We start from the raw sequence: 23407 nt of genomic DNA, 5'->3' as shown, positions 1-23407 counted from the left end.
TAAATTCACCACCGTCGCAAATAACAGGAGTTGGATTAATGACCAGAAAGCAGCGACACACACCATCTCAATGGAGACCTCCCTGGGGTGCGGAGGCTTACAAAAAGGAATCAACACATTCGGAAGCCAAGAATGGTTTATGGATTATGTGTGCTAACCATGTGCAATCCTCAGCAGGAAAAACACAGCCAGGTATCTGAGGCGGAATTGGAGTGTGCCCATGCGTGTCAGGGGAAGGGATTTTATCTCTACGAGGCACAGCCAGTTTAATATGAAACTGGCATCCGCAGTTCGCTCCAAATCCAAAGACTTTCAGAGCTATCTATGGAGCCAAGTACTTCTTTATTTGACTAGCTGTTGAATAATCACGGCAGGATTGTGAAGACAAGTATTTTATGACTATGAAGGGAATTGCGCTTTTCTTATCAGCCTCAGAAGAGGAAAATGTTCCTTTATTCCTTTTTTATTATTATAAAGGAGACACAGTTATGTTAAAAAATTTAAAACACATGCCTTGGCTGGGGTGGCTCAGTTGGTTGGAGCAGCCTCCCACTCACCTAAAGGTCAAGGGTTCAATTCCCAGTCAGGGCACATTGGGGGTTTGATCCCTGGTCAAGTTGCATATGGGAGCCAATTGATCGATGTTCTTCTCTCACATTAACTTTCCTCTCTCTTTCTTTTTCTCTCTCTCCCTCCTCTCTCTCTAAAAATCAATGAACATGTCCTCAGGAAAAGATTAAAGAAATTAAAAAGCAAAAATACAAAAAAACAGATATAAAAATCACTTGCCATCCTCACCATCTCAGAAAAACCCTGTCGTAGTTCAATTGATTAACATCCTTCTAGTCTCTTTTCAATGTATGTATATATGATTAATTTAAAATATACATAAGACAAAGTACCTATATAAAAAGATACAACCTGATTTTATTTTTCCTCACCCAAAACACTGTGATCATTTTTCCACAACATTGCTTCTCTCCTGCTTCATTTGTAATGGCACACGATGTTCCAGTATAATCCAGTATAATTACAACCCTAAATTGTAATTTACTTGAACAGTCTCATTCTACTGGACATTTATGTTATGTCCACCTGCTTTGTTGCTACAAGCAATGCTGTAATGAACATTAAGAAGAGACATATATCTTGAAATTGATTTCACTTTTAATATTCCCAAGCAGCCTTCCTGCCATTTCCTCCAGAGTAAATGAACTAACCAGGCACCCACCTACCTGCCAAGCATCTCGTTTTTCTTTCTCTGGAGCTTTACCGGTGGTGTTCCTTTATGGAAATGACAGAAAATATTCAAAGAGCTGTCACATAGAAGAGGATTTATAATGGTTCTATGTTTTCAAGGGCAGAACCAATGGTGAGAGTTACAGTTACGAGGGAGCAATAGCCATTCAACAGGTGACTTTGAAGCAATGAAATAGGCTGACCTGTAGAGTGATGAGTTCAGGTCCCTGGGATCCAAGCAGGGGCTGGGAAGACATCTGTGAATTATCTTTAGAGGGATTCTTTTTCTGGTTAGGAAATAGATTAAATTAGACTTTTTCAAAAAAATTTTTTTGTTTTTAAAGTGGAAACTTTCCTGCAAATTTATATGAATCCTATATAAATAAGGACAGCATTTTATTAGTCTAAATATAACTCATCTACACTTTTAAGACTTACTTATTGTGAAGTCACACAATGAGAAAATTTTAAAACTGATGGTTCCTAATATGTTTAAAACTTAGGTATCTATAATAATAAAAGAATAATATGCTGATTAGACCAGACGTCCTTCTGGACAACCTTTGGATGAAGCCAGGGCTTCGAGGGAAGTCTGGGTCTCAGATACCAGAGGGAAGCCGCTGCTGGAAGCTGGGGGAAGGAAAGCCTAGTCTTGCATGAATTTTGTGCATCAGGCCTCTAGTATGACATATTTGGGGAGAGCTTTATCTTTAATAATTTATAAATTCATAAATAAAGTTTGAAAATTTATTTCAAGCAGTTAGAGTACTTGAACAATCTCTGCAGTTATATGGTTTATTGGAATGAAGACTGAAAACCAGTACACCAACTGTCCCCAAGGACCTTGCTAGTTCTAAGATTTTACATTTTGGTGAAATTTTGGAAGGATTATATCTGTATGAGCCAGTTTCTTTTCTTTTCTCTTCTTTCCTTTCCTTTCTTTCTTTCTTTTGCATTAAACTTTTTTTAATTGTTTAACGTATTACATATGTCTCCTTTTTCCCCGATTGACCCCCCTGCCACTCCTGCCCTCCCGCTGCAGAATGAGCCAACTTCTTGAATGATGGTCAATTTTATGCAGTGATGCATCTGTTGACAGAAAGTGTAACAATTGCTGAGTGTATGTGGAGTATTGTCAGTCGGATTGAGGCAGGTCGTGAACTTGGGTTCAAGAGGAAGCTAGAGTGAGTTTGCATTCATTCTCAAATAAAGAGTTCAAATTAACCGGTGTGGCATGGGGGACTGAATCAGGCAGCAGTAATCAAAAGCCGAAGATAATGAATTGAAATCCAGTTTGTGTGTATTGATGGCAGGGAAAGGAACCAACAAGGAAGAAAGTGGAGTGTTTGAGGCCAATTTTGTACAAAGCAAAAAATCTTTCTCTCCTTCCTGCCAAAATCAGATCTTACTCTCAAAGGGTGTGTTATGAGCTCAAAATTATAGGTTAACAAAAGGTCCTGTTTTTGACAACATGAAGATGCAGAGACAGAGTAGAACATTTCTGACACTAATACTTTGTGGATGGGCAGCTTAATAGGCAATTAATTATGCTTACAAATCATTGTTGGTTGGTCTGGTTAAGTCTTTAAGATTTGCTGGGCTTATGAACACATGGTGTCCTGTGGAGTCGGAGGGTCTAGTGTGCTGATATGAGGAGAAGCTTGAAGATCAGCTTCTCTTCCATTCGGAAGCTGGGAATGAGGGAATCAAGCTCAAGCCATAGTGCTGCTTCCAGGGCAGCACAGACACAGTCCGTGGTGTTCTAACAAAAGCAAGACAATTAAGAAGGCACTTGCTTTTAGGATGTTGATGGTCCTAATCCATTGGTTTATTCATCTCCATCTATATAAATAATACCCTTAGAAGTCACTTAAAGACACAAAAGCTACATATATATATATATATATATATATATATATATATATATATATATTCATATATGGCTACATAGTTAAACAATTATCTTTTTATTTTAAAGAGAGTACATGTATTCATTAAGTAATCATTCATTAATTAGCTATTAGTAGATCTCCACTGCACTAAGTACTGCTATATATGTAAGTGAATGACTTCCGTATGTAAGGATATTATAATGTTGCTGAGTAGCACACAATATATACTTTTCAGCAGTTGCCTTATGCTATTTTTAAATTTTGTTTTTCAATTACTGTTTACATTCAACACTACTTTGTATTAGTTTCAAGTGTACAGCATAGTAGCCAAACAATTATATATATATATATATATATATATATATAGAGAGAGAGAGAGAGAGAGAGAGAGGTAATATGCAAATTAGCTGGGACGCCATAACAGTCAAAACTGGCTCAGGAAGAGGCTGCATGCGCACATGGGCGGGAGGGGACTGTGTGCGCAGTGAGGCAAGCCATGGATGGTGCAGGCTCAGAGACAGGGGGGACTGTCCAAACCGCCGCAGCCTAGCTGGAGCAGGCCCAGAGCGGAGACAGAGACAGGGGGGCCTGCCAACTGTGGCACGCCAGCAGCCCTGCCTCTGCCCGGGAGCTGCAGAGGAAACACCTTCTCTGACTGCTCATTGGCTAAGCTCCCTGTATGCCACTCGCAGTGTTCTTGGTAACTTGAGTAATAAGAATCTAAGAAGGTGATCTAGGGTTTTTCCACCTCACTCCTGGAGGGAAAAAATGAAGGTCTGCTGCCAGAGGGGCTAAGAAATGTCATATCCTGCCCTAGCTAGTTTGGCTCAATGGATAGAGCCTCGGCCTGTGGGCCGCAGGGTCTGGGTTCGATTCTGATCAAGGGCATGTACCTAGGTTGCAGGCTCTTCCCTGGCCGGGACCCAGGTCAGGGCTCATGCAGGAAGCAACCAATCTAAGTGGTTGCCTCCTGCACCCACTCCTTTCACATTGATGTTTCTCTCTGTCTTTCCCTCTCTTCCACACTCTCTAAAAATCAATGGAAAAATATCCTCAGGTGAGGATAAAAAAAAAAAAAGAAGGAAATAAATGTCATACCCTATGAAAGAGACATCTTGAAAATGCCTAAAGAAAGTTGTCATTTTTTTGTGGTGAAGGGACTGAAGTCTGTGTTGATGAAAACACTTTGGTGGCTGTGACGGCTGGCAGTGGCAGCAGCGGCAGAGTGATGGGGGTGGCTCCTTCCCCTGATCAGCCCGGTCATCTCTCACAGAGGGAGGCCAGGCTGCGGACATCAGTAGGACATCGCCTGAGGGCTCCTGGACTGTGAGAGGGGGAAGGCTGGGCTGAGGGACCCCCCCCACCCCAACCCAGTGCACAAATTTTGTGCACCGGGCATCTAGTCTACATATATAAAAGCCTAAGTGACTCTTGACCGTTCAACCATCCAACTGGTAGCTATGATGTGGACTGACCACCAGGGGGCAAACACTCAATGTAGGAGCTGCTGAGCTGCAGTGACTTGGCAGTTGGCAGCTGCGGTTCTCGGGTGATACACCCGGAACCAGACAGGAGGAAGCCCGATTCCGGGTTGCATCACCCAAGAACCACCCTCTCACAATCCAGGACCCTTCAGGGGATGTCAGAAAGCTGGTTTTGGCCCGATCTCTGCAGGCCAGGCCAAGGGACACCGCCCCCCCCCCGCCCTGCACCAGTGCACAAATTTGTGCACTGGGCCTCTAGTATACTATACAAAGTGTTCCACTGATATTTCCAGTACCACCTGGCACCATACATAGGTATCATTGACCACATTCCCTATGCTGTACTTTATGTCCCTGTGACTGTTTTGTAACTGCCAATCCGTCCTCCTTAATCCATTCACCTTTTACATCCCAATACCCCTTCCATCTGGCAATCAGCAGTCTATTCTCTGTATCTATGAGTCTGTTTCTGTTTTGTTTGTTCATTTATATTGTTCTTTACATTCCATATATTAGTGAAATCGTATGGTATTTGTCCTTCTCTGGCTGACTTATATCACTTACCATAATACCCTCTAGCCATGCTGTTGCAAATGGTAAGATTTCATTCTTTTTTTAAAAAAAAAAAAATGTTTTCATTGATTTATTTAGAGAGAGAGAGAGGAAGGGATAGAGATAGAAACATCATTGATTGGCTGCCTCCTGCACGCACCCCCACTGGAGATTGAGCCCACAACCCAGGCATGTGCCCTGAATGGGAATCGAACTAGCAACCTCCTGGTTCCTAGGTTGATGCTCAACTGCTGAGCCACATTGACCAGGCAAATTTCATTCTTTTTTATAGTTGAGTAATATTCCATTGTATGAATGTACCACAAATTTTTTTATTCCACTCATCTATTGATGAGTATTTGGGTTGTATACGTTATCTCAATTGTTTGGCAGTATTTCAGAAATTTTCAGCTGAAAGAGATTCAGAGATCACCTCCTCCACCAGATGTATAGATGAGCAAATGTGAGGCCCAGAGAGACTGCGATTTGCTTAGGTAATTAATATCAGAACCACAAGCTTCTGACTCAAGAGCAATGCGTCGATCACATTAATTCTGCCCATGCAAACAGACTTGCCATGCCTCTCTTTCTTTGTAATATATATTTAAATTTTGGTTTGTCTAGTTCAGTTCTAACTTTGTCAAATAGCTTGAACTACTTTTCAAATATCTGAGGTTTGCTTTGATATAAATCATATTTATGAAAAACATTTTATTTTAATTTACAATGTTGTATATATATTTTAAAGGAGAATTAAAACATATGTTTCTGATTCATTTACAATTAACTCAACATTTTATATTACAATAGTCATTTGAAGCTTAGATACTTTATTGTGCCTTCAATATAGTTTCTCTTAAAAGTAGAAATCATAGTTCATTAAGATTAAATTAATTCACCCCTAAAACATCATGTATGCCTCAAAAATAGTTTTCATAATATTTTATTAGATTCCAAACTTAATAGAAATTGCTCATTTTTACTAAAGTAAACTTAGGCTCCATTTAAAATTTTTTCCAACTCCTTATGTGCTATTTAGATAAAGTGATTTTATTTTATATTTCTCAGAATCCTTTAGAATAAATATATCAGAGCTTTAAAAGTGGCTTTTGTTGTCAAAATGGAAAAAAAAAAGAAGGGGGAAAATCACTTTTAAAAAAAGGTAATAACAAGACTTTTAAATGAATGCCTCTTTTCACCATTCAGACATGAATGTACTTGGCATTAAACCCGTTCTTAATTTAGTCCATCTGTTCAGTGCCCACTGCTTTACTTTTAGTGCCACCATGTAAAACCGCCTGAAATATTTCATAGTAAAAATTATCAAAGAACACAAATTCCCAACATAATAAACATGTATATGTTCACCAATGAACCGAATTTTCTGATGTGATCATATTTATCTCATGTCTCTCTAATACCAAATATGCCTTTTGAAAAAGATTCTAGCATTTTTATGTCAGGGAAGTTTAACCACTAATTATGTGGTCTATTCAATGTGGTGTTTGAGTGTAAATCACTAATTTAATGTAGTGTCAAGTATATATTCTGCACTTTGAAAATTACTAGTAACAAAATAGAAGATGGAGCATACGTTGGCAACGTATAAAATGGTAAGAGGCAGCGAAACCAAAAAAAAAAACTTAGTCTTTTTACTAAAATTCTGTAGACGGGGTTGTCTGTAGCAGCCAGTGCTTTGTTGAAACTCAGGCTTTGCCACTGTTTTCAGACTCACTCTCATCCTACTAACTGCTGGAGGGAGACGCCACCTAGCCCCTGCAGAGCAAGTGGGGGGAACTGCGGTCAACCTGGGACAGCAACCAGCCAGCCCTGCTGGTTCGTGCCCAAGCTTCTCCTGCTGATCCTCCTCTTTCCAAAACAGCCCTGGGAGTTTCTCAAAAAGACCTGATTGTGCTGCTTGGGAATACAGTTTCCTTCTCTGTATACTTCAGAACCAGAGTTTCCTATTTCAGCAAGAATTCTTGGTATTTATTCTCAAAGCCAAAAATCAGAAGTTTCCCATACTCTAAAACTTTTTATTTTGCACAAGCTGCACATCAAAAGCACATGACTAGGTGGTTTTCATTTTATAAGATCCTGCAGTTTTAGCTTCTGGGATAATATGTTTTGTGCAGATTTTTTTTAAATAGTCTTTTTCATTTCTAATAAGAATTTGAAAGTCTTGGTAGGGGAGTAAAAATTTGTTCAGGTAAGTGCATAATATATTGCATATAGTGAAATGAGGGGGGTTAATTTTAAGCGTAATTTTAAAACCATTATTGCAATTATAAGAGGCAGTGTAGTCCAGTAGAGAGATGACATAAAGTCTTCCAGGCTGCAAGTGGCCTCAGACAGCATGGAGATATATTCCTTCATGCACAGGGGCAGCCTTGCAAGGTTGAACAATTTCCAGCAAATGGGGCGAACTGGGACCCAGGTTCTGAATTCATGCCTGCTGTCCTCTCCACTCCACTACCTGGATAGGGTGGCAGAAAGTGTGATTAGCATTCCAACACAGCATGACCTTTATAGGCTTTAGTTTCTCTATGAGATGAGGGCCGTTAGACAGGATGACTTTTTTTTTTTTAATATTCTAGAGGCCCGGTGCATGAATTCATGCATGGGTGGGATCCCTCGGCCTGGCCAGCCATCAGGGCCAATAAGGCCTGTCTCACCCAGTCCCAATTGGGGCCGGGAGGTTGGCTGGCCAGCTGGGGGGAGGGACCACCAGAGGTTGGCCGGCTGTGGGAGGTTGGCTGTGGGATCGCACTGACCACCAGGGGGCAGCTCCTGCATTGAGCATCTGCCCCCTGGTGGTCAGTGCATGCCATAGGGACCAGTTTGTTCAGTCAACCGGTCATAATGGTCACTTAGGCTTTTATATAGAGAGATTTTTATTTATTTCAGAGAGGACTGGAGAGATAGAAACATCAATGATGAGAGAAAATCATTGATCGGCTGCCTCCTGCATGCACCCCACTGGGGATGAAGCCTGCAACCTGGGCATGTGCCCAGGAATCGAATCGTGACCTCCTGGTTCATAGTCCAATGCTCAAGCACTGAGCCACACTAGCCAGGCCTGGCGTGCGTGACTTTAAGGTCCTTTCTAATAGTGAAAGTCTATGTGTTCCAGGCAGAAAGTTGCATGTTTTTAATTTATAGAAGACAATTTTATTTTTAAAAGTGCAACATGCTATATTTTATCTTCTAATCCTTTTTTGATGATTGATGTAATTACTAAATGAGAATGTGTATGAAAACCTAAAAATGCCTCATGCTCAGTTCATCGTAGCTCTTTAATATCCTCACTTCCTGCAGGGAAGCAGGAATATTTTTATCCTTTGCCAAAATGTCTCCCACGCTCATTCCTTCAGGACTTGGGCTCACCTTGCAGCCTGGTTGTGCTCCTAGCATTTTCCTCTCTCCAAACCACACGTGCAAATCAGAGTCAGGAGAGGCTTGGAGAAAGGAAGCCAGGGAGCTCTAAAGGGGTGGGTCAGGGAGATTCTGAGGTGTCCCTAATGAGAGAAATCTCATGATAAAAAAAAAAAAGAAAGAAAATACTTAAAGAGAAATATTTTAATAGTTCACTACTCAAATTAATTAAAGAGGTCAAATGAATTTCTGGGGATTTCCTGATAACTTCCAATCACCCAAGGGACAGAAAATGTAAAATATTCAATTAGCAGTGCCCAAGGACACCAAGAGAGGTGCCTGCTACAACTCTCTGGGTTCTTTTCTCTATGCTTAATTAGACCATGTTCCAAGGCTTAAAGCAGAGGGCATGCAGCTACTATCCCAGCTTGCCTAGCACACGTCTATAATAAATGCATCTTGCTAGAAGTCGTCATTTGGGACTGCCTTTTTAACTCCTGGTTGTTTTCCAGACACTTGGAAGTTGTGGCTGTACATGTGATATATATACTAATTTATCTAACTAGTCTCTCCAAGCTTTCCGGTACACTGAGCTTTTCTTCCAAGTGAGATTTTCTTCCAAAGCCCTCTATGAAATAAACACGACCACATGATGCAGTCACAGGTGACATAAAAGGGGAGAATGGCAACTTTCAATTTCTACTATTCAGAAGTCCCGCTGGGTTTGAGAAATAATCCCTGGGGCAAGATCCTGTCAAAGGCCAAGTTTCCAAGCCACAAGGTACCATTTAGAACTCAGAAACAGAACATGCTAAATTGTACCCTGGTATCCTCATGGAATGAAGGCACACCTGCAAAAAAAAAATGTTTATTGATACTTGGGGAACAGGTTACTCATGCATGGAAGCCAGCCCCAAGGTTAACATATTGTCTCAAGGATCTGTGAAATTGTTTCTGTGCTCGAGGTTTGGAAAAGGAGAAACCAGGGAACAATTTGGGCTACAATATGTGCTTTCCCTTATGGTAGTGCAGAGCCCTTTCTCTTCCAGGAATCCAGGAATAGTTTTCATCTTGAGATAATTTGGACTAATGGACTGTGAAATGGCCCTCTGGGAGTTGATCTTGAGTTTACTGCGGACTGGCAGACCAATCTGCAGCCAGCTACCCCTTTGCATTTTCAATTTCCTTACCCGGGAAATGGGGATAACTCTATTTGTTTCTCCACCTCACAATGGCCTTTGTAATTAAGCAATTAATGTGTGTAAAGTTCATTGCAACCAGAAAGGACCATATAAATGCGAAGAAGTATTAATGTAACAAATCCTAATGGCTTGTCTGGTTAATTTCCTGCCAGGCCAGACAAAAGGAAAAATTGAACTGGGTTTGTAAGATGGGTGTGACAGTGTTTTGAGTTGGGCACACCATGATTACTTTATATTATTTACAGCAACTTTGAAGTATGACTCCCCCACCTCAAGACAGGAGGGTTTAAGTTAAATGACATTCTTTCCTCCTGTGGCTATGGGAAAGATCTGATACTATTTCCTATTCCTAAATTTTATTTAACACCATCCTCCTTTTTATAGTCAGTGGGAATTTATTCAGTACCCACATACTGAGTATGTGTAATGAGAAAGACCAAAAAGCCTTTACTTTTTATTTTTTTATTTTATTTTTTAATATTTTTCTCTTCCTTAATGATTTTTAATATTTTTTCTTTATTGATTAAGGTATTACATATGTGTCCTTATCCCATCATTGCTTCCCCAACCCCCCACTCATGCCCCCACCTCCCTGGTGTCTGTGTTCATTGATTAGGCTTATATGCATGCATACAAGTCCTTTGGTTGATCTCTTCCCCTTACCCCCACTCTCCCCTACATTCCCTCTGAGGTTTGACGGTCTGATCGATACTTCTCTGTCTCTGGATCTGTTTTTGTTTATCAGTTTATGTGGTTCATTATATTCCACGAACGAGTGAGATCATGTGATATTTATTTTTCTCTGACTGGCTTGTTTCGCTTAGCATAATGCTCTCCAGTTCCATCCATGCTGTTGCAAATGGTAAGAATTCCTTCCTTTTTACAGCAGTGTAGAATTCCATTGTGTAGATGTACCACCATTTTTTAATCAACTCATCTGCTGAAGGGCACCTAGGCTGTTTCCAGATCTTAGCTATGGTTAATTGTGCTGCTATGAACATAGGGGTGCATATATCCTTTCTGATTGGTGTTTCTGTTTTCTTGGGATATATTCCTAGAAGTGGGATCACTGGGTCAAATGGGAGTTCCATTTTTAGTTTTTTTGAGGAAACTCCATACTGTTCTTCACAGTGGCTGGACAAGTCTGCATTCCCACCAGCAGTGCACGAGGGTTCCTTTTTCTCTGCATCCTCGCCAGCACTTGTCATTTGTTGATTTGTTGATGATAGCCATTCTGACGGGTGTGAGACGGTACCTCATTGCAATTTTGATTTGCATCTCTCAGATGATTAGTAACTTTGAGCATGTTTTCATATGTCTCTTGGCCTTCCTTATGTACTCTTTCGAAAAGTATCTATTTAGGTTCATTGCCCATTTTTTGATTGGGTTGTTTATCTTCGTTTTGTTAAGTCGTATGAGTTCCCTGTAAATGTTGGAGATTAAACCCTTATCGGTCATAATATTGGCAAAAGCCATGCAGTGGGCTTTCTTGTTGCTTTGTTGATGGTTTCTTTTGCTGTACAGAAGCTTTTTATTCTGATGTAAGACCCTGAATAGCTGCAGCAATCCTGAGAAAGAAAAACAAATTAGGAGAGATCTCAATACCAGATATCACGCTGTATTACAAAGCCTCTGTTCTCAAAACTGGCTGGCTCTGGCACAAGAACAGACCAATGGAATAGAACAGAGAGCCCAGAAATCGACCCAAACCACTATGCTCAATTAATATTTGACAAAGGAGGCAAGAACATACAATAGAATCAAAACAGTCTCTTCAATAAACAGTGTTGGGAAAATTGGACAAATACATGCAAAAAAAATGCAACTAGACCACCAACTTACACCATCCACAAAAATAAAATCAAAAATGGATAAAGGACTTAACCATAAGACAGGAAACCATAAAAATACTAGAGGAATCCACAGGCAGCAAAATCTCAGACATATGCCGAAGCAATATCTTCACTGATACAGCTCCTAAGGCAATGGAAACAAAAGAGAAAATAAACAAATGGGACTACATCAAAATAAAAAGCCTTCACTTTTAAACAGGTGTCTTTGTTCAATGTGTTCCTAGTATGTGTCACGCCCCAGAGCAGCGGTTCTCAACCTGTGGGTTGCGACCCCTTTGGTCCTGCTAGGCCCCTTTCACAGGGGTCGCCTAAGACCATCCTGCATATCAGATATTTACATTATGATTCATAACAGTAGCAAAATTACAGTTGTGAAGTAGCAACGAAAATAATTTTATGGTTGGGTCACAACATGAGGAACTGTATTTAAAGGGCCAGAAGGTTGAGAACCACTGCTCGGCAAACTGCGGCTCACGAGCCACATGCGTCTCTTTGGCCCCTTCAGTGTGGGTCTTCCACAAAATACCACGTGCGGGCGCGCACGTACAGTGTGATTGAAACTTCGTGGCCCATGCACAGAAGTCAGTATTTTGTGGAAGAGCTACACTCAAGGGGCCAAAGAGCCGCATGTGGCTCGCAAGCCGCCGTTTGCCGACCACTGGCCTAGAGGAAAGAGCTGGAGAGTGAAGTTAAGTGCATAATTACATGCCATAAGATACCAGTAAGATATTTTGATTGATACCAAGTTGAAAAAGACACAGCCCTGCTTTAGAGGTCACAATCCAGGGGGGGAGATGGGCCCTTGCATAGGCTAGAAGGATGTGAGGGCAGCACCGTGAGCATTATCACCTGGGGAAAAAGGCCTTCCAAGGGTGAACTTCTGAAAATAAATACCCAAGTATGCCATTCCCATGTAAAACACAGTATCTGGGATAAAGTATAACCCTTAACAGGGTTTGAACAGACTTTATCATCTGGCTCCTGATTAGCCTCCAGCACCATCTTTACCTTCTCTCACCTCACACCTGCCATCTTGTGATCCTTAATGGTCAGTTCCCTCCAGGCCTTAGCACACGCTGCTCCTCAGCGGACAAGAATTTCCCCCATGCTCCTTCCTCCCCATCCCACCCCCTGCTCCTTTCCCTTGGCCTAGCGCCTGCCTCACTCCCAATGCTTCAGATTCCAGTTATGAGTCGCATCCTTCTGGAACCTTCCCTGATGTCTCCTGTCTTTCTTTTGTGACTCTCTGTCAACTTGAATTTCTCCTATTCTATACTTTTACACAATCATGGGTTTCTAGTTTTAATACAACCCTATAGAATAAAAGCCTAATATTCAAATTTTCCCCTCGGGTGGTCATTTGACCAGGAGTTCGACCGCTTGCTATGATGTGCGCTGACCACCAGGTGCGGCGCAGAACATGGCGGGAGTTGGTGACGTGGCACTGGCAGCAGGTGGCAGTGGAGGTGCTGCCGGCCCTGCGAGAGCAGGACCGTGGCGGGATGGTGGAGCAGGTGAGTGGGCAGCACCAGGCCAAGACAGGGTGCCAGGCAGGGCTGCAGGGCTGTGAAGCTTCGAGGCTGGGGGCATGAGCTGGGGCCCAATCTCCATAGGGACCCCACCCATGCACAAATTTGTGCACTGGGCCTCTAGTACAATTATAACAAAAATACCAACCTCAAGTGACATAAAAGTCTTATTGTACTTTTAATTATAACTTTAAATTGAGTTTCTGTGTTATCCATTTCATTCCTAAAGAGGTGGGTGGGTAGATTTATTGGCATGTTTGATTGCAGTATCTAAAATAAATAAGATGTTTTTCAAAAATTTTAATGTAGGTGGTCAAGTCTTCATTTTCTCTGAAAAGCCATTTTGACACTGACTGAAACTCATTCTGTAAAAATGGTATCTGACTGCATACAATTAAATTATGTTTCTCTACAGCTCTTCTCTAGTAGTTTCATCTGTCCATAACACTTATTGAGAGCCTATAAGGAAAGCGCTCAACCTGAGATTTGAGTTCAACAGGAAGAGAGAAAAAGTATAATTAGTCTGTTTCCTGTCCTCAGGCAGCATGAAATCTAGTTAGGGAGTCAACTGACATCATGTATGAATTGATTTTAAAAGTCAACATAATTATGTAGCAGGTACAAATCTCTCTTCACAAACTTTGGAGAATATGAAACATTTTTTCTTTACTCCAGGTGTGACCTGAGAACCAACAACGGCACCAGCATCAGGCAGAAGCTTGTTAAATGCAGCCTCCCGGGCCTGCTCCTGGAACCACTAAATCAGAATCTGCATTTATCAAGGCCCCTGGGCCATTGGTATGCATGTTACAGTTTTTGCAGCATTGCTCTGGTAGAATAATTTTCAAAGTAGTTCATAGATGTCCTGCATTGGATCACCTGGGGGCGCACTAAAGACACAGATTCAACCAAGGCCTATGAAATCATAATTTCTGAACATCCAACCTGAAAATTGCAGTTATATAAAGCCCCAGGTGAGGCATAAACTATATGGCATCTGAAAACCTTTGTCACACCACCTAGAAATAAGGTAGGTTTAAGTATTTATGGAATTGCTAATCTATAATAATAAACGCATAATATGCAAATCAACCAAATGACCAAACAGCAGAATGACCGTCTGGATGACCTTCCAGACCACCAGGCTATGACACACACTGGCACCAGGACAGCCAAGGCAGGTGTGATGCAATTGGTCAGGGGGGGCGGGCGCCATTGCCCCACCACCTTCCCGGAGAGGGAGGCCCAAGCCACCCTCTGCGGGGCAATCGATGAGGGGCCTCCGCATCAATCTCCCCACAGAGTGAGCCAGGCCACCTGGCTGGAAGTGCTGCAACAGGTGGGCGGGGCCTCCCTCTTGGGGCAATCGATCTGGGGGCCCTGCCATCAATTGCCCCGCAGAGGGAGGGCCTGGCCATGGACCGGCTACACTGTGGCAGGTGTGCAGGGCCAGCCAGCGATCACACCCCATGCCTGTAGCCCACAGAGGGAGGTGATTGGTGATGGGGGGTAGAGGGGCAGCACCACACAAATGGCAAGCAGTGGCAGCGGCAGAGGCAGGGCCAGCTGCTGGCAGCCGGGGGAAGGAAAGCCCTGATAGGCCCTGATCACCAACCAGGCCTAGGGTCTCCCGGGGTCCCGGATTGCAAGAGGGTGCAGGCTGGGGTGAGGGATACCTGACCCCACCCCCCGTGCATGAATTTTGTGCATCGGGCCTCTAGTTTTAAATAAATAATATACAAATATGTATAAACATTAAATGATGCATTTATAAATTTTGATGGAGGATCGCTTCTCGGCCTTTTGGCTAAGATCAAGTGAAATTTTGATGGAGGAGGGAAGAATAATCTGATATGTGTTGGATTGATTACAAAGGTACAAAATGCTTAAATTTTCAAAATATTGTAGAATTATATTCCAATGCCATTCAACTAAATTCCCCGTATTAGTCCTGGGTCCCCAGAGACTTCCCAGAACCGGAGTTCAGAGTGGTTGGGAGCTTGTGACTCCCTCCCGATTCAAAAAGACAGCCTCGTCCTCAGGTGCCAGCCTCTTTCCGTGCGCACGCTCGAGCCTCCGTACCTCCGCATTTTACTTCCGCAGCTCCTCTGGGTCTCAGTGTGCTTTTCTCTTTCCTTCTAGTTGTAGAATTTCCACTCAGCCAGCCTTCCTGTAGTTCTGGATGATGTCTGTTTTGTCTTTTCGTTGTATTTTTGAAGTTGTTGTGGGAGGCAGCAATTTCCAGTGTTTACCTATGCCGCCATCTTGGTTTCTCCCCGTTCAACTAAATTCAATAAATGTTTATGTAACACCAGCTATGGGTAAAGTTTTATATTGCTGCTATAGTGATTAATTAACTAAGTGTACATTTTTAAATTTTTTATTATTTGTCAGAAGCTGTGCTGGGAAAATAGCAATACAATCTGATGTGGACTCATTCAACAAGGAAAGCTGGTGAAGAAATGTTTTACAGTTTTCTTAGAGATGTGCTTATAAGTATCTCATCTCAAAAAAGGAAAGATGAACAAGAAGAGTTTTCTCATGGGAATCTCCTAAAGATGATGGTTCATGAATATCTTATCTTATTAGAAGAAGTAAATGTTATATTGAATATGTTTTTATGTTTCAAATGTATTGCTCTGAGCATATGATTTAAATGTAATTCTACACTTAATCATGGGGACTAGAACACAAATTCTTCAGCTTTTATTATTTCTAATTTTTGCTGCATAATTGTATCAAGCATAATAGGCTGAGTTATCTTGTGGGAACAAACAACCTGAAAATCTCAGTGGTTTAAAAACAACAAAGTCTATTTTTGTTCATATGTGCTTCATATTTGACAAAAGATCTTTCATGGTAGTCACTCAGGTATTGGGGCTGATGAAGGCTTCGTCTTCACATAAGCTTCTACGACTGGAAATCAGGGAAAAGAGAATATAATGGACAAACATGCTAGCTCATAAAGGTCTGCCTGGAGGTGACACAGGTCACAGCTGCTCGTAGTTCATTGGCCAAAACAAGTCACATGGCTGCTCAAGCTCCACAGAATGGCGATGTGTAATCCTTTTGCATGAAGGGGCACCAAATAGGTATAAAGTCTATCACAGTAACCAGATCAAGCAATTGATTAAATAATAAGACAATAAGACTTAAGTTCCAGGTCCTAGTATAATAGTGAGGGTTATAATTTAGTGAGAGACAGGGCTAGGGGAGGAAACAAATACCAGAGCAAATCTCCAGACAAGGGGTGGAATTGCTGAGGTGTGCATTTGGTTTGGTGACCAGAGGCAGGAGATGCCTGCCAGGTAGGAGGTTTACTGTCTTCTCCTTTGCCCACCCCATGTATCCTCTTCCCTTTACTAAAGTGCCTGGTATTAAGAATGCTTTACTCCACTGCTTTATGCAGGTTAAGGAGGAGTGGGATAATCCATTTCCCACAGCTCTAATTCCTTCACCAAATAAAGAGCGGTTTCTATATATCATAATCAAAAGTAACAATGCATTTGTTAAGGACTACTGTTAGAGATGCAAAGGTAATACTAAAAAAATGGGTAAAACATTTATCGGTTTGGCTCAGTGGATAGAGCGTCAGCCTGCGGACTGAAAGGTCCCGGGTTCGGTTCCGGACAAGGGCATGTACCTTGGTTGCAGGCACATCCCCAGTGGGGGGTGTGCAGGAGGCAGCTGGTCGGTGTTTCTCTCTCATCGATGTTTCTAACTCCCTATCCCTCTCCCTTCCTCTCTGTAAAAAATCAATAAAATATATTACAAAAAAAATGGGTAAAGCATACTTCTTGCTCTCAAGTATGTCAGGCTCATATTATATGAGGATGTGCAAAGGTAAAAAAAAAATTATCATTTTTCAGAGCAGATTGTCTGAATACTAAAGCCAAGGGGGCAGGGGGATAAAACAAGCCCACCCAGCATGGCTCAGTGGTTGAGCATCAACCTATGAACCAGGAGATCACAGTTCATTCCGGTTAGGGCATATGTCCAGAATGCAGGCTCGATCCCCAGTGTGGAGTGTGCAGAAGACAGCCAATCGATGATTCTCTCTCATCATCGATGTTTCTCTCTCTCTCTCCCTCTCCCTTCCTCTCTGAAGCAACTATGTGAGGGTCCTGTAATGTCAAATAGTGAATGTGTGTGGAGTTGGGGGATCTAGGGGTGAAGATAACTACTTGAGGGTGGGGTTGCTTTCCCCTTAACCACTCCCATTCAGGGACAGTGTAAAGAGCTTAAAAAGTGGGGAGAGGGGTTAGTTTATGGAAAGTGTATATGCTGTTTTAAAGGTGAAAGCTGATGTCTTACTATTCCTCTTTAATACTGATTTAAGTAGTGTTCTTCCATTTTACAGCCCTATTAGAGGTCCCCACTCTTCTTAGGTATACAGGTCCCATGAGATGAGAGGGACTGAGAGGTAGACACAGGCATCATAAAACTATTTTAGAAACCCCAAGGCAGGGATAATAATTGCCAAAAATTTTTTTTTTCATCTTCAGTTCTGGAATCTATTTATCTTTCAAGAGAAAAGTAATCCTACAATTTATGATGCATTTATGACTCACTTACACTTAATTTATCAAACCCACATTTTTCAGATAATTCTCAGATAGCAGACAGACTACAGGCCTCTTTGTTAAACCACTTTAAAAGGTAATTCTTTGAGTGTGAAGAAACCAGACTTTACCCAAACTTACTAGAATTTGTTCTTGAGTTTGATTCAACTCTGATTATCTCAAAGCTTGTAGGATTTCAAACATGAAACAACCTGCTCTCCAAACTAAGTTTTAACTGATGAGGTATATTTCATTTATCAGACACTTATGTCATCAAAGGTTTTAACCAACTCTATATTGGGCAAGACCTGGCTACCTTCCAATTTATAATGTGCCATCTGATCACTCCAGAGCCACAGGGCCAGCAATTACACAAGTCATCTACACTCTCACAATAAAAACAGATTAGCCATCTAAAACAAATGGATTTACAATTAGGTCATTAAGAAGATGGTCACCCCGCTCACCCCTTTTCTCTATCTTTGTCAAAAAGGAGGCCAAATAAGTCTGCTTATTTCCCATTGTTTCTCCCCTGACCCCTGAGGTGTTTGGTGAGTGAAAAACCTATAAACTTTTTCCAGTGCTTTTTATCTCCTGCCTGTCTCCACCATCCTGCCGCAGGTCATTTAAGTAAATTTTGCTGCTTAAATCCATTTGTCCTGGTGGCAGTGATTAATGCACCTGTTTGGTTTAATTTTAAATGCATTTTATATCACCCATTATGCATTTTCAGATTTATTAAATAAGTGCTTCATCTTTTCACACACAGTCAGTAAGCATTTTATTTATATAATGTGTATGAGTCTGGATATCTTATTTTAAAAACTATTTTCTTTCCCTTTGAAAATATAAATATTTATGTTTTAACTACCTATGGTTATGCTTGTTTTCTAATGCTTATATTATAATGCAAAATGAAGACAAGGCTTTAAGTTTAATAATTGGCCTTATTGAAGCAAACAGCTTCAAATTTTAACTCTTATTGACAATGCTTTAGATTTCCTAATAACTCACCCAGAAGCAAATATTTACAGTTTTCTTAAAAAATGGGGTAGGAGGCTTAAAATATTTACAGTTTTCTTAAAAAAAAATTGTAGGCAGGATTTTTAACTGATTTTTATAAATTGTTCTCTGTTAATATGGAAAGCCCCTTTTGATTTTAAGCAAAGATTATTCTATCCTTTTACTTGCAAAGATTATTTAGTGCCAAGATTAATAGTTCAAATCCTGGGCCACCCAATCAAAATTCTTAACAATCCTTTTATCTTTTTAAAAAAAATTTTGTTGTATTGCTTAAAGTACAAAGAGTATTACATATGTCTCCTTTTTTTTTCTCCACTTGACCTTCCCCTGGCCTCCCCTAACCCCCAGTGTCTTGTGTCCATTGGTTGTGCTCATATGCATGCATACAAGTCCTTTGGTTGATCTCTTACCTGCCAGCACCCCCCTCACCCTCCCCGCCCTTCCCGCTGTAGTTTGACAGTCTGTTTGATGTTGCTCTGCCTCTGTATCTATTTCTGTTCATCAGTTTATAATGGTCTTAATTATCCATGAATGAGTGAGATCATGTGGTGTTTTTCCTTCATTGACTGGCTTATTTCACTTAGCATAATGCTCTCCAGTTCCATCCATGCTGTTGCAAATGGTAAGAATTCCTTCTTTTTTATAGCAGCATAGTATTCCATCATGTAGATGTACCACAGTTTTCTAATCTATTCATCTGCTGATGGGCACTTAGGCTGTTTCCAGACCTTAGCTATGGTGAATTGTGCTGCTATGAACATAGGGGTGCATATATCCTTTCTGATTGGTGTTTCTGTTTTCTTGGGATATATTCCTAGAAGTGGATCACTGGGTCAAATGGGAGTTCCATTTTTAACTTTTTGAGGAAACTCCATACTGTCTTCCATAGTGGCTGCACCAGTCTGCATTCCCACCAGCAGTGCACGAGTGTTCCTTTTTCTCCGAATCCTCTCCAGCACTTGTCATTTGTTGATTTGTTGATGATAGCCAGTCTGACAGGTGTGAGATGGTACCTCATTGTTGTTTTGATTTGCATCTCTCGGATGATTAGTGACTTTGAGCATGTTTGCATATGTCTCTTGGCTTTCTGAATGTCCTCTTTTGAAAGGTGTCTATTTAGGTCCTTTGCCCTTTTTTCGATTGGATTGTTTATCTTCCTTTTATTAATTGTATGAGTTCCCTATAAATGTTGGAGATTAAACCCTTATCCGTGATAACATTGGCAAATATGTTCTCCCACGCAGTGGGCTTTCTTGTTGTTTTGTTGATGGTGTCTTTTGCTGTGCAGAAGCTTTTTATTTTGATGTAGTCCCATTTGTTTACTTTCTCTTTAGTTTCCAATTCCCTAGGAGCTGTATCGGTGAAGAAATTGCTTCAGCATATGTCTGAGATTTTGTTGCCTTTGGATGATTCCTCTAGTATTTTTGTGGTTTGATTCATGTCAAATAAATAGATCTGCAGAGAAGATGTAGCATCTCAATGCCACCTGCTACTTCTAACTCCATCACCAAGGATGCAAGGACTATTCCTAGACCTAGTGGATTAAATTACTAATCTCAAGACTTTTTAGATGATGTGTTATGGAATTGTGCACCTAAAACCTGTGTAATTTTGTTAAACAGTGTTACCCCAATAAATTCAATAAAAAAGGAAAAAAGTGCAAAAACCATAAAATTAACATTGTAACTATAAGCATTAAAAATTTAAAAAAGACTTCTCTTCTGTCTTCAATACTCTAAAGCCAATATTTGCTCTTCAATAATTGCCCCTGCAATTTGAATATGGGGCCACTAAGGAGAACTATGAGTCAAAGAATGTTATCCAGGAATAATTATGACACCACACACACACACACACACACACACACACACACACACCCACTACTAAAAGGCTTAAGTTAAACAAAGTCACCTGTTTGAAAGATTATGCTTTTCTGTGAAGGGCCAGTTGGTTTTGCAGGTCATATGGACTCTGAGGTAGCTACTCAATTCGGCCAAAGTAATGTTAAGCAACTATAGACAATATATGAACAAACGTGCATGATTGTGTTCCAATAAAACTTTATTTAGAAAAACATATTATGGGTAAGGTTTGACATGTGTGTTGTAGTTTGTCTTTCCCTGGACTGGATCATAGGATTTCCAAATCTAGGAGAGTTTTGTGTAAAAAATTCATGCAACCTGAGAGATCAAATACTTTTTTAGTTAACTTTCAAAAGAAGATACTTAACTTTAGGGATAGTTAATTCAAATGAAAAATATCAAACTCTGAGTCAAACCAAGTAGCAAATGTGGATATACCAGTAAACACTTACACTGTATATGCTTTAAATATGGCTTGGCATCATACTGTAAATCCCCAAAGTGCTAAAGAGGTAATGATCAAGAACAAGTTTATTTAAAAGAGAAGTGTGTCACCAGGAGATTATGCCTGACTGCTGATGGCAAAACTGATTTAGAAAAAAATTTACATTTTTTTGTTGTTGTTGTTAATCCTCACTTGGGGGTATTTTTCTATTGATACTTAGAGAGAGTGGAAGGGAGAGAGACAGACAGACAGACAGACAGAAACATCGAAGCTCACATCGATTGGTTGCCTCACCTACGTGTCCCACCTGGGGCTGGAGATCGAGCAGGCAACTGAGGTACATGCCCTTGACCGAAACCAAACCCAGGACCCTTCAGTCCTTGGACCGATGCTCTATCCACTGAGCCAAATTGGCTAGGGTGAAAAAAATTTAGATTTTGAATGTGAACTTCAAGACATATTTTAAAAGATTTAGGAAGAAAACATGTAGTAGTATAGATCAATGTAAGCTAGTTGTTTTTTTTTTAAATGGTGTGCACTCAATAAATTATTTCTTTTTTTTCTCCTAAAAGTGTTATTTAATCCATGGTGCCATTGTACTAGAGATGGCAGCTAAGAATTAAGAAAATACAAGTTTCCTTTTAACAGGAAGTTTTCTCCAACGGCAATTTTGTAAAAGTAGAGTTAAAGCTTAGGAATGTATTCATGTTTATTCAAGTACTATTTAAAGGAGAAAAACTGATTCTGGCAGACATGAGTATTTTAGTGCCTAATATTATAAACATCATAATGGAAGAACACTTTTGCAAGCTTGAATAAAATATTCCATGAGAATAGTACTCTCTTTTATCAAATGTGTTCAGCAAACTGCCTATTGATTATTCCTATGATGTTTGTGAGATTCTAGGATGACAGAAAAGATTATGTTCCCATTGAAGGTTGATTATGACTCCAGCCCCATTAAAAGCACTTTACATAATTTAAATCAGGACAATTTGATGAAATGGAACTAATATCTTTATTTTACAAGTAGAGACGCCAAGGCTTAGTAAATTGTGCAAGGTTACACAACTACGAAGTGGTGGACATTAATTTAAATCTAAGACTGATAGACCCTCACACTATTAACCACCGTTAACCACTGTTAGTTCCTGCCACTCAAGAGAAATTAACCCCACTGGAACCTATTCTGTGTGATGAGCTCAGCTCTCTTGAGCTTGGCTGATGGGAATCAGTTGCTAAGCCTATAAAGTTAGGAATACCTCTTTAAACACCAGGTATCCCAGTACTGGGAATGCCAAAAATTGGGCCAACCAAACTTTTCACTAGGACATACATGTACCACTTTAACTACATCATTAGAGTTGTTACTATTGAGAATGGTCCTAAAGCATAAATAAATACAAGGTAATAGTGAGCACAAGTCCTAGAAACAAGTTCCCTGGACTTATATACCATCCTTCCATTTACCAGCTATGTGGCCTTGGATAGGTTACTCAAGCTGATTTTATTCATCTATAAAATGAAGATTCTATTTGAACCTGCCTCATAAAGTTATAGAGGGGATTAAATGAGATGATCTATGTAAAGCATTTGGTATAGTTTTCAGAACACAGTTAATTAACAACAATTCATATTAAAAAAAAAAAAAAGCAGCCGTGATCGTATAGTGGTTAGTACTCTGCGTTGTGATAAAAGAAAAAAAAAAGCCATGACTCAGTTGATTGGCAGTGTTTGAAAACAATACTCTTAATGTCTCTCTCTCTACTGTACAGAGGCCAAATGATTGCTTTGCTCTGAGTGACAGACCCACATCTATGATAAAAGACATAAATTGGTAAAAGTTACAATTTTTAAAATGTCTCTCATATTTCCCTTGACATGTCCAGTAAATTTTAGACGTTATAATAAAATGCAAGGTGTCCTTTCTAAATTGCACTTCAATGTAAAATCAAAAATTAGAGATTTGATAAGTCAGCCCATATTCTGCCCACCTAATGGTATAGTCAGCTTCATCCTAAGGGTTACTACAACGAATTTTTATTAGTAGTAGAATGATTAAATATGTTGGAAGCTGTCCTTCAGGACTACTTGCTTCAGGCATAGAAACCAGAAGATGAAATGTCCAGCTGAAGCCAGACAACTAGTGCTTTGCACCCTTAGGCATCACATGTAAAGACTGACCGAGGAGGGTACAACCCTCTAAGAATGCTATTTATGCCATAGCAACCCCACAGAGCTCAGCTTGTTCCAAAATCAGCCACACACACACAGCAGCTATATCATCTATGCAGCTGAACATTAGTGAAAACGTTTCAAAAGGGGCTGTTCACTAAATCTGCCAGCATTGAGATCTGGGAGCCAATCGTCCAGGTAAATATAAAATTAA

At 40.5% G+C, this 23407-nt stretch overlaps 1 pseudogene; it reads left to right on the top strand.

The window, feature by feature from the left end:
• The first annotated feature begins 13017 nt into the window (after nt 1–13017).
• LOC132226561 (CREB-binding protein-like) overlaps nt 13018–23407 on the top strand; it is a 78076-nt pseudogene continuing 67686 nt past the window's right edge.

Source organism: Myotis daubentonii, chromosome 2, assembly GCF_963259705.1.
Source record: "Myotis daubentonii chromosome 2, mMyoDau2.1, whole genome shotgun sequence".
In the NCBI taxonomy this organism is placed as follows: Eukaryota; Metazoa; Chordata; class Mammalia; order Chiroptera; family Vespertilionidae; genus Myotis; species Myotis daubentonii.
Note: the sequence above shows the minus strand (reverse complement) of the source record. Positions and strands in the feature narration are given on the sequence as shown.